The sequence below is a fragment of the Canis aureus genome, chromosome 2 (genome assembly GCF_053574225.1).
Source record: "Canis aureus isolate CA01 chromosome 2, VMU_Caureus_v.1.0, whole genome shotgun sequence".
Classification (NCBI taxonomy): Eukaryota; Metazoa; Chordata; class Mammalia; order Carnivora; family Canidae; genus Canis; species Canis aureus.
In genome coordinates, this window is record NC_135612.1 from 53,276,160 (window position 1) to 53,284,058 (window position 7,899).

Consider the following 7,899-nt stretch of genomic DNA (forward strand, 5'->3'; position numbering starts at 1 on the left):
TGTTTAGAGTTTCGCGAATTTGCATGAAAAATGTGTGAGAAAAGCCAGCTCCGGTGACCTCATCCGCACCTGCCATTAACGTTCAATTAGCCGCTGAATAGCGGCAGCCGACGCGACGTGCAGAGAATCCGGCCAGCCCCGCGCAGCCACGGCTGCGGGCCCGGCCCAGAGTGGGGTGGGAGTGGAGGGGGAGGGGGGCGCAGGGCCCCGGCCCACTTCTCCCGGCCGGAGACCCGGAGGCCCGGTCCGCCCGCCCACTCTCACAGGGGTCGCGGGGACGCCAGGGCCCTCGGGTCCAAGGCACTTTGGGGCGCACCGGGCCCAGGGGCACCTGGGGACGCCAGCCTCCCTCCCGGCGCCCAGGGGCACGGGCTCGCCCCCTCCCCGGGGCGTCAGGTGAACGGCTGAGCCCCCGTCCTAGCTCAGATGGGATCCCTCGCCACCTTCCGGACGAAGTGTCAAGTACAAGTTCAAGTTCAGGGCCAGGCCCGGGGGGCTCGGAGCCTTCCCCGGCTGCCTTTGTTCTTCAAGATAATCGCTCCCAAGTCCCTCCGGGCGGGGCCCAGCAGAAGCCCCCGCCCCGCCCCACCGCGCCCCGCGGGAGCCGCCTCCTCCCGCCGGCGCGGCGCCTGTCCCCGGGTCCCGGCGCCCCCGCTCGGGGCCACCGGAGGGTCTGGGGGCTCGGGGCGGGGGAGGCGCGAGCCGCGTCCGTGGGAGCCTCCCCAGCCCCGCAGTCCCAGCCGCAAACCGAGCTCGGTCGGACGGATGCTCGCGCCGAGGTAAGAACCCTTGGCGGGGTGCGCCCGCACCCCTCGTGCCCCGCCCCCCGCGCCAGACTGTGGGACCCGGAGGAACAGCTCGGAGGGCGGTGTGCTGCAAAGCGGCGGGGAGACTGGGCAGCCCCGCTGGGCCTCCGGGGGGCGCGCTGCCACTCCAGGGCTGGGGGGGATACTAGGCCTGGGGCGGGGGGGGCGGGGGGAGCAGGACACAGACAGCAAGGGCGCCCCGTGACCGCCTGCTGAGGTCGCCGGCCTTTCCCGAGGGCGTCTAGCTCATCCATCTCTCTTCCGATAGCCTCTTGGTCTCCACTTTCTGCGCCGGTAGCTCTGCTCTGGCTCTTCCTTCACTGCTCTCAGATTCTGGCTGTTGGAGCCCCCAGTTAGAATTTAGCTCCTCAGGCCCAGAGGCTCCTCCTGAAAAGCTGGAGGAGAGTGTGTGTGTGTGTGTGTGTGTGTGTGCACGCGCACACACGCGGGTGTGCGCTCTCTAAGGAGAATCAGCTGTGGGCACTCCCTCCTTGCCTCCCTGGCTAATACCTAAATTAAGGCCCTGGGCTAAACGGTGGTTGCTGTGGTGAAGGTGGGTGGGCTGTGATTTAGTGGCAGTGCAGGGGCATAGGATCCTGTCTCTGTCCATAGGCTCTCTTTCTGTTCCTGGGTGCCTAGCTCCTGGATTCTGCGTGGGGACAGGTGTTAGCGTGTACCCCACCCAACCAAGACACTGACAAGCTGTACTGGTACACAGAGCTTCTTCTGAGTGGCCCAGACCCTGCCCTCCGTTCCTGCCTTCCACTCTCAGATGCTCACTCCGAGGTCGTTTATGTCCTTGTGCTTTATTTTTCACGCAGCTCTCACATCCCTGATATTTGGTCTCTAGATTCATAGCAAATTAGAAGTAGTAGATTAAAAAGGGGAAGATGGCTTTTTCCTTGAAGCCACACTGCTCCCCTTCTGTGTTCCTTCTCATCATCTTCTCTGTGTAGTCTCCAAATTTCTTACCTGTGCGATTTTACTCATGCTAAAGTTTCTGCCTCCAAAAAGTACTAGGAAAAAAAAAAAAAAAATAAAAAAAAAAAAAAAAAAAAAAAAAAAAAACAAAAAGTACTAGGACCTCCTCCTCCAGAAGGTCTGGAGGACTTCCCCCTATATCACTTCCCCTTCTAACACTGTCAAGCTGTACTGCCAAGTGCTTAGTAGGCACTCAAGAAACGAAATAGTTTCTGGATTAATTGATAAAATATCCGATGTCTGCTTTCGGCTCAGGGCGTGAACCTGGAGTTCAGGGATTCAGTCCCACATCAGGCTCCCTGAGGGGAGCCTGCTTCTCCCTCTGCCTACGTCTCTGCCTCTCTCTCTCTGGGTAGCTCATGAATAAATAAGTAAAATCTTTTAAAAATTGATTTAAAAAATCAAACGCACATAAATTTGAAAAGTATTGGTGATAGAGTTTTTTTTAACATTGGCTCAAACTGATGTACCAGTTTGAGCCAGAGGACCCTTCCCCTCCGTTCCATTATATAAGAGGGCTCCTTCACAAGCAAAAACCAGCAGGAAGAGGCTGGTCCTACCTACTTTTGTTATCCAAAAAAAAAAAAAAAAAAAAGAATCTATGCAAATTGCTTTAAAATTTAAAAAAGAAAGGAACCCCTCAGCTTCTGTTATTATAAGGCTCTGCTCTTCTTTTGGCTGGGTCCCGAGGCCTGGAGGGGCTGGTGTCACCTTCACTGCATCACACCTTGGGCCCTCCTGCAAGGCCTCTGCTGGGACACCAGGAGGTTGAATAAAATTGAAGATGGTGACCTACCTAGTATAAGTCTTCATGCTCCTGATGATTCATCACTGACAGACTGATGTCAGACGAGCCCGGGAAGATGTTTACATCCTTTTTTAAAAAAGGGAAACGGAAACATTTTTCTGCAAAACCATCTGCAAACACTCCTCTTCCTCACGGGAACTTCTGGCTTGAGCTCTAAGCTGATTCTCCTGGGTTATTGTGCCACCTTGGACAAACTGCTAGTTTTCCTCCTAATAGATGAGGCTCCCAACTCGTGGGTAGGTAGAATGAGAACATTTAAGGCAGCAGTTTGCAAAGGGCAGTGAGTTCAATTCTACTGAATACTACCTTGTAGTAGACTGTGGTAAGGAAAAAAAAAAAAAAACTATGTTATTTATATAGAATAGCTCATGGAGTCCTCCCAGCTAAAGGAGGTGGATCTAACAAGATTAGTCCCCTTTTACAGAAGGGGAAGCTGAGATGTGAAAACATTAAGTAAATTCCCTTCTGTGTCAAAGCGAGAAAGAGGTCCCCTTGCCTTTGGTTTAGACTCAGGGTTCTTGACTAAAATACCAACATTCTAGCTTTGTTCCTAAGCTAGTTGCTGATAATTCCTCCTAAATCGCAGCGCACAGGAATTCTCTTGCGTTCCTACTCACCCGGAGGCAGAAAGGAGTTAATTAGCGGGTGGTGGTGGTGGTGGTGAAGAGCCTTTGGATTATGGTGTTAGAAGCCTGACTCTCCCTTATCAACCGTTTGACTTTTGTCAAATCTTCATTTCCTCATCTGTAAAATGGGCTTGCCTATTGATCTCATGGGCTCTTTGTGAGGAAAGCAGAAGGTCTCCCGCTTTGCTGGGTGCCTGAGATGTTGTAAATGTATCCTCGAGTGAGAGCGATTATTATTTTAACAGCAAATGTCTTTAATGACAATGTTACTGTCATTTTGCATTTCCAAAAAACAAGGTCCCTCCCCCCTCAGAAAAGAAAACACTGACACCAGTTGGTCTCCTCGTTGTGCTTTAACCAAACAACCAAGGAGGGGCCTCAACTGTGGACCAGCTCCTTTCCGTGGGCGGATCACAGAACCCCTAGGAGGTCACATGGATTTCCCAATGTCTTTGAAGGTAGTAAATGAAATACAGACCCTTGCAATCTTGTCTCTCCTGGAGCCTAACCGCTTAGAGGTGTGTGCGTGGTGGAAGTGTCAAAAGAGGGGCCCCTTTAGATAAATGAGAGAATTAAACTATTAAGGGGAGAACTTGGAAGTGTGTTCTTTTCTTGGCTACACAATCTGACCATCACCTCCCAATGTGGAAAATAACCCTGCTACAGAAGCAGATCTGGTCCTTCTATTGATTATTTATTGAGGTGCTTGTTCTATGCCAGACAATATTTTAAGGCGCTGGGATACAGCAGAATACACAACAGAAGAGTTCCTGCCCTCAGGGAGCTGGTGTGAGTGTGAGTGTGTGCGTGTGCGTGTGTGTGTGTGTGTGTGTGTGTGTGTGGAGAGAGAGAGAGAGAGTAACATTAATACTTCTGTGCAGTAAACTACCTGCCTCTGAACAGGATCCTTCCTGGTGGGGATGGATCAACTAGATCTTCCTCCCTCTCTTCCTCCTTAAAGCCAAGGGCACAGGTTTTCGTGCAGCTGGCTCATCTCTGGGTAGGATTGAGGAGAAAGGAAGAGACACTGACTCCACTTCCTTCCCTAGCAGAAAATAAGTAAAGCACTGGCACAAAGAGATTCCTCCGACAAAGTACTCATCAAGCAGGCAATTCACAGGCGTCCTGCCCTCCTCCATCCCATTCCTGCAGGAGCTGGGACCTAGAGGAGGCAGAGATCCTGGCACTGGTGCTGGGACAGAAATGATGGCAGTCAGTGGAGGAGAACCAAGAAGACTGGCAAGGGCTGAGGTTGCATCCAGAGGTTTGGGCAACTCATAGGAACAGCTACCCTGTGCCAGGCATGCTTCTAAGTGCTTTACATGCAGGAGCTCAGTTAAACCCTCCAGTGCCCTGTGAGATAGGTGTTGCTATTAATCTCCATTTCAGAGATGAGGAAATTGAGGCACAGAGAGACTGAGTAAAAGTAGCCCAAGGTCACATGGGTAGTATACTGCAGGTCTAGGTCAGATTTGAGCCTGGATAGCCTGTTTCCAGGGTCTGCGTGCCTAATTCTACTACCAAACTGCTTAGCAAAGGACCGCATTTCAGAAAGAGATGTGCACCTTTCTCAAGGTGAAACTAAGTGCCCCCAGGGTCCTTTGAAGTCCAAGAATCTCCGTGTGCTGCCTTCCCTCACACTTAGAGCCCCGGGTTGGAGATGTTAAGAGTCTTCTTTACAATCCTCCTCCCTTGGGCAGATGAGGAAACTGAAGATGCAGGGGACTTCCCCCAATGTCATTGGGAAACGGTGGTTTCTTGGTGGAGCCCGGATGCATGTCAAGGGCTTTGCGGCCAAGACCTGCTTCCCTTCCTATAGACTCTTCAAGGGTCCAAGGTCAGAGAAATCTCAGTCCTTCCATCACAAACCCAGAGATAGCATCAGAACTGATCAGGGATGGGTGGGCTTTCTCTGAGATTCCCCCTGCGTGGGCTCCATCTTGAGGGCTGCTTTTTTGTCCTGCTCCATGGAGGTGCTTCCCGTAGTGAGGAGGAAACTGGTGTGAGGATGGATCCACAACACATACCAAGCTGACAGGTCAGGGAGTCAATCTTCTATCCTTGAAGCCTTCTGATCAGAAACAGTAGAGCCCACTTTACATCAGTTACTGGCCTGAGGAGGTGGAGGGTGCCAGGTTAACGGGAGATTCCTGGCTCTTCCAGGAGATAGAGATTCTATCACCAGCCAAGTGAAATAAATATAAGGTGTTTGTGACATTATAGCTGGAGTAACAAAAATCCTTTAACCAGATAAGGCTTGGCGTGGGTGAAAGGATTCTATGTTTGTATGTTGAGTGGGGGGGTATCTGAGGCCTGAATTAGGGCTTCCTTAGAGAAGCTCCACCCAGGGCTCCTGCCTGGCAGGCCTCCTGGCCTAACTCACTAGACCGCTTGCAGGAGGCCCTTGGTCAGTGGGGCTTTGCAACAGTGACATCCAGGAATCAGAAGTTGGGGACGCCCACGCGGGCCCCAAATGGTTTTCCTGGAAGAAACAAACAAACAAAAAACAAACAAAAAAAACCCCCAGACTTTCTGCTAGTGGGACCCAACCCGAGGAGTCCAGCGCGGAAGATTACATCTGGGCTTATCTATACGCCCCACCACCCCAGGGATCTTATTCATTATAGGCTTACGATTTATTGTAAATCTGTCACGGGAAGATCAGTCGTGAGGTTAGTATTGCTGACTCCTGGCCACACCTGCATCTTATGGGTGGGCCTTAAGGGTTCTGGGAATGGAAAATACAAAAACTCCTTCTCGAGGCGTCGTCTCTAGTCCCCCCGACCGCACCCCCCAGGCCCCCTCCCCTCCCCTCCCCTCCCCGCCCCTCCCCGGCATTTTTCACTTTCTGTCTAAATTTGGAGGCGCCCGGCAGCCATCTTGCGGTGGGGACCCGAGAGGCCGCGTCGGGCGGGTCCCGGGCGCGCCGCGCGCTCCTCCGCCAGCGCCCGGCGGTCCCGGCTCGGTGCCTTTCAGGGGCAGGGGTTGGCGCGGCCCGGGCCCCGCGCCCTTCAGCGGCGCCGCCGCACTCACCCGGGCCGTCGTGGCGGTGAGCGACGCTGTGTGCGGGGCACGGCCACGCCGCGGCGCCGGGAGGGGGCCGCCTCCGGGGCCTCGGGCCCTCTGCGCCCTCTGCGCCCTCTGCGCCTCGCCGGCCGGTCCCGCCATCCCCCGGGGTCTCCTTGGAGCGGGGACGCAGGCTGTCTAACCCGAGAGGATGCTCGGGCGTTCCTCCCACCCGAACTCCGCTCCTGGCAGGAGACGGGAGGGGAGGCCGGGCCTTTCTTGGGAGCCCTGGGAACTGAGCGCGGCCGCCCGGGCGTCTGGCCTGGGTCGGCGGCCCGGCTGGCGGCTGTCCCCAGGCTGCGCGCTCGGCTACCGCGGGCACCGGGCTGACCTCGCCCGCTTCCCTGCCGCGCTTCTGGGTTCCTACTTTCGCTTTGCGCGCACACGGCCCGGGTGTCGGATTTCCCCGGGAATCGGGATTATTCCATCTGCAATTTATTCGAACCCTAAGATTCCAAGAAAATCTATCACGAGCGTTCACATCTGCAATTTTACTGATCAATCTGATCGAGTGGGAAAGGAAGGCATCGGGTTCTCGGTGGTGGAAAGTGAAAAAAGTGCCTGGTGGTGGTGGGGGTCCCATCAGGTCCTTGCCTCCCCTTGCTTAAAATCATTCTGAAAGAATTTTCTTTCGGGGGGGGGGGGATCCGACTTGTTTGCAATACAGATTTCTCCTCTTTAATTCTAGGGACTGGAGAGAAATGGTCTTGGTCGTTTTTTTGTTTTGTTTTGTTTTTTTCCAAACGACTAAGAAAAAAAGCAATCCCAACAGGCCCCGGGGATCAGGCCCAGAGTGCTCACCCCAGGAGCGCCTCAGACCAGCCAACGTTGGGCACACGAAGCACCCTCGAAGCTGCCGGGGAGCAGGGAGGGGATGCCGGACACAGGTCGTCCGGCTGGGTCCCCAGGAAAGCTCTTCCCGTCCTCAGCGCAGAGGACCCTGTGCTTGGTCCCCCAAGGCCCGGGCGCCAGCTGCGCTCTCTCTGCCCGCCCCGAGCCGAGGCCGCCGACCATGGGTAAAAACTGGGGATTCTTAGGGATTCTGGAGCCACTCTGAGGGCGAGATCGAGTTTGTCCCACGACCTTGGCGCCGGGAAGCTGTGGAAAGAGACAGACCCCAATTTTCTCCCCTTGGAGTTGAAACAAAACCTGAAAGCCCGAGGTTACCCGCACCGCCAGAGGTGGCGCCTCGGCGGCGGGGGCGGCCAGAGCTGCGTGCCCGCGTGGTTCCCAGGCCCGGGTTCTGTTTCTCCCCTAGTTGTAGAGTTAGTTACCGAGCTGGTTAGCTAATAGCCTGCCCCGAAGGGCATTTACCCAAACGCCGAACCTGGCCTCACGCTGCGTCCCCGCGTCCGCCCGACCGAGAGTTGCCCGGCTGGGCTTCGGGGAGGAGGGACGGAGGGAAATTCTTGGCAATTAGAGGGGAGGTTTTCCCGGGACGCCCCTCGGTGAAGTGGCCTTGGCTTCGGTCGAGGAACAAAAGACTAAGGTGCCTGAGCGCCGCGCGCCCTTGGGGCCCGACGCGGCCCGCATTCACGCCCCTCCCCGCGCCGCTGCGGCCGCGGGCTTTGTGCGCTCGGGCCGCGCGCAGCGCTGCACCTGCCCGGCTTTA

At 55.2% G+C, this 7,899-nt stretch overlaps 2 long non-coding RNA genes across 2 annotated transcripts in view; one reads left to right on the forward strand and one right to left on the reverse strand.

Annotated features, from left to right (window-relative positions):
* Positions 1 to 305: 305 nt before the first annotated feature.
* LOC144290724 (uncharacterized) overlaps positions 306 to 7,899 on the forward strand; it is a 43,275-nt gene continuing 35,681 nt past the window's right edge. The window contains exon 1 of the long non-coding RNA XR_013358285.1: positions 306 to 779. This is a non-coding gene — a long non-coding RNA (uncharacterized LOC144290724). The remainder of the gene's footprint in view (positions 780 to 7,899) is intronic.
* Positions 3,556 to 6,626, reverse strand: LOC144290716 (uncharacterized). The gene is made up of 2 exons (XR_013358281.1): positions 6,255 to 6,626; positions 3,556 to 5,949 (listed from the first exon to the last, which is right to left on the reverse strand). It is a non-coding gene; the product is annotated as an uncharacterized LOC144290716 (long non-coding RNA).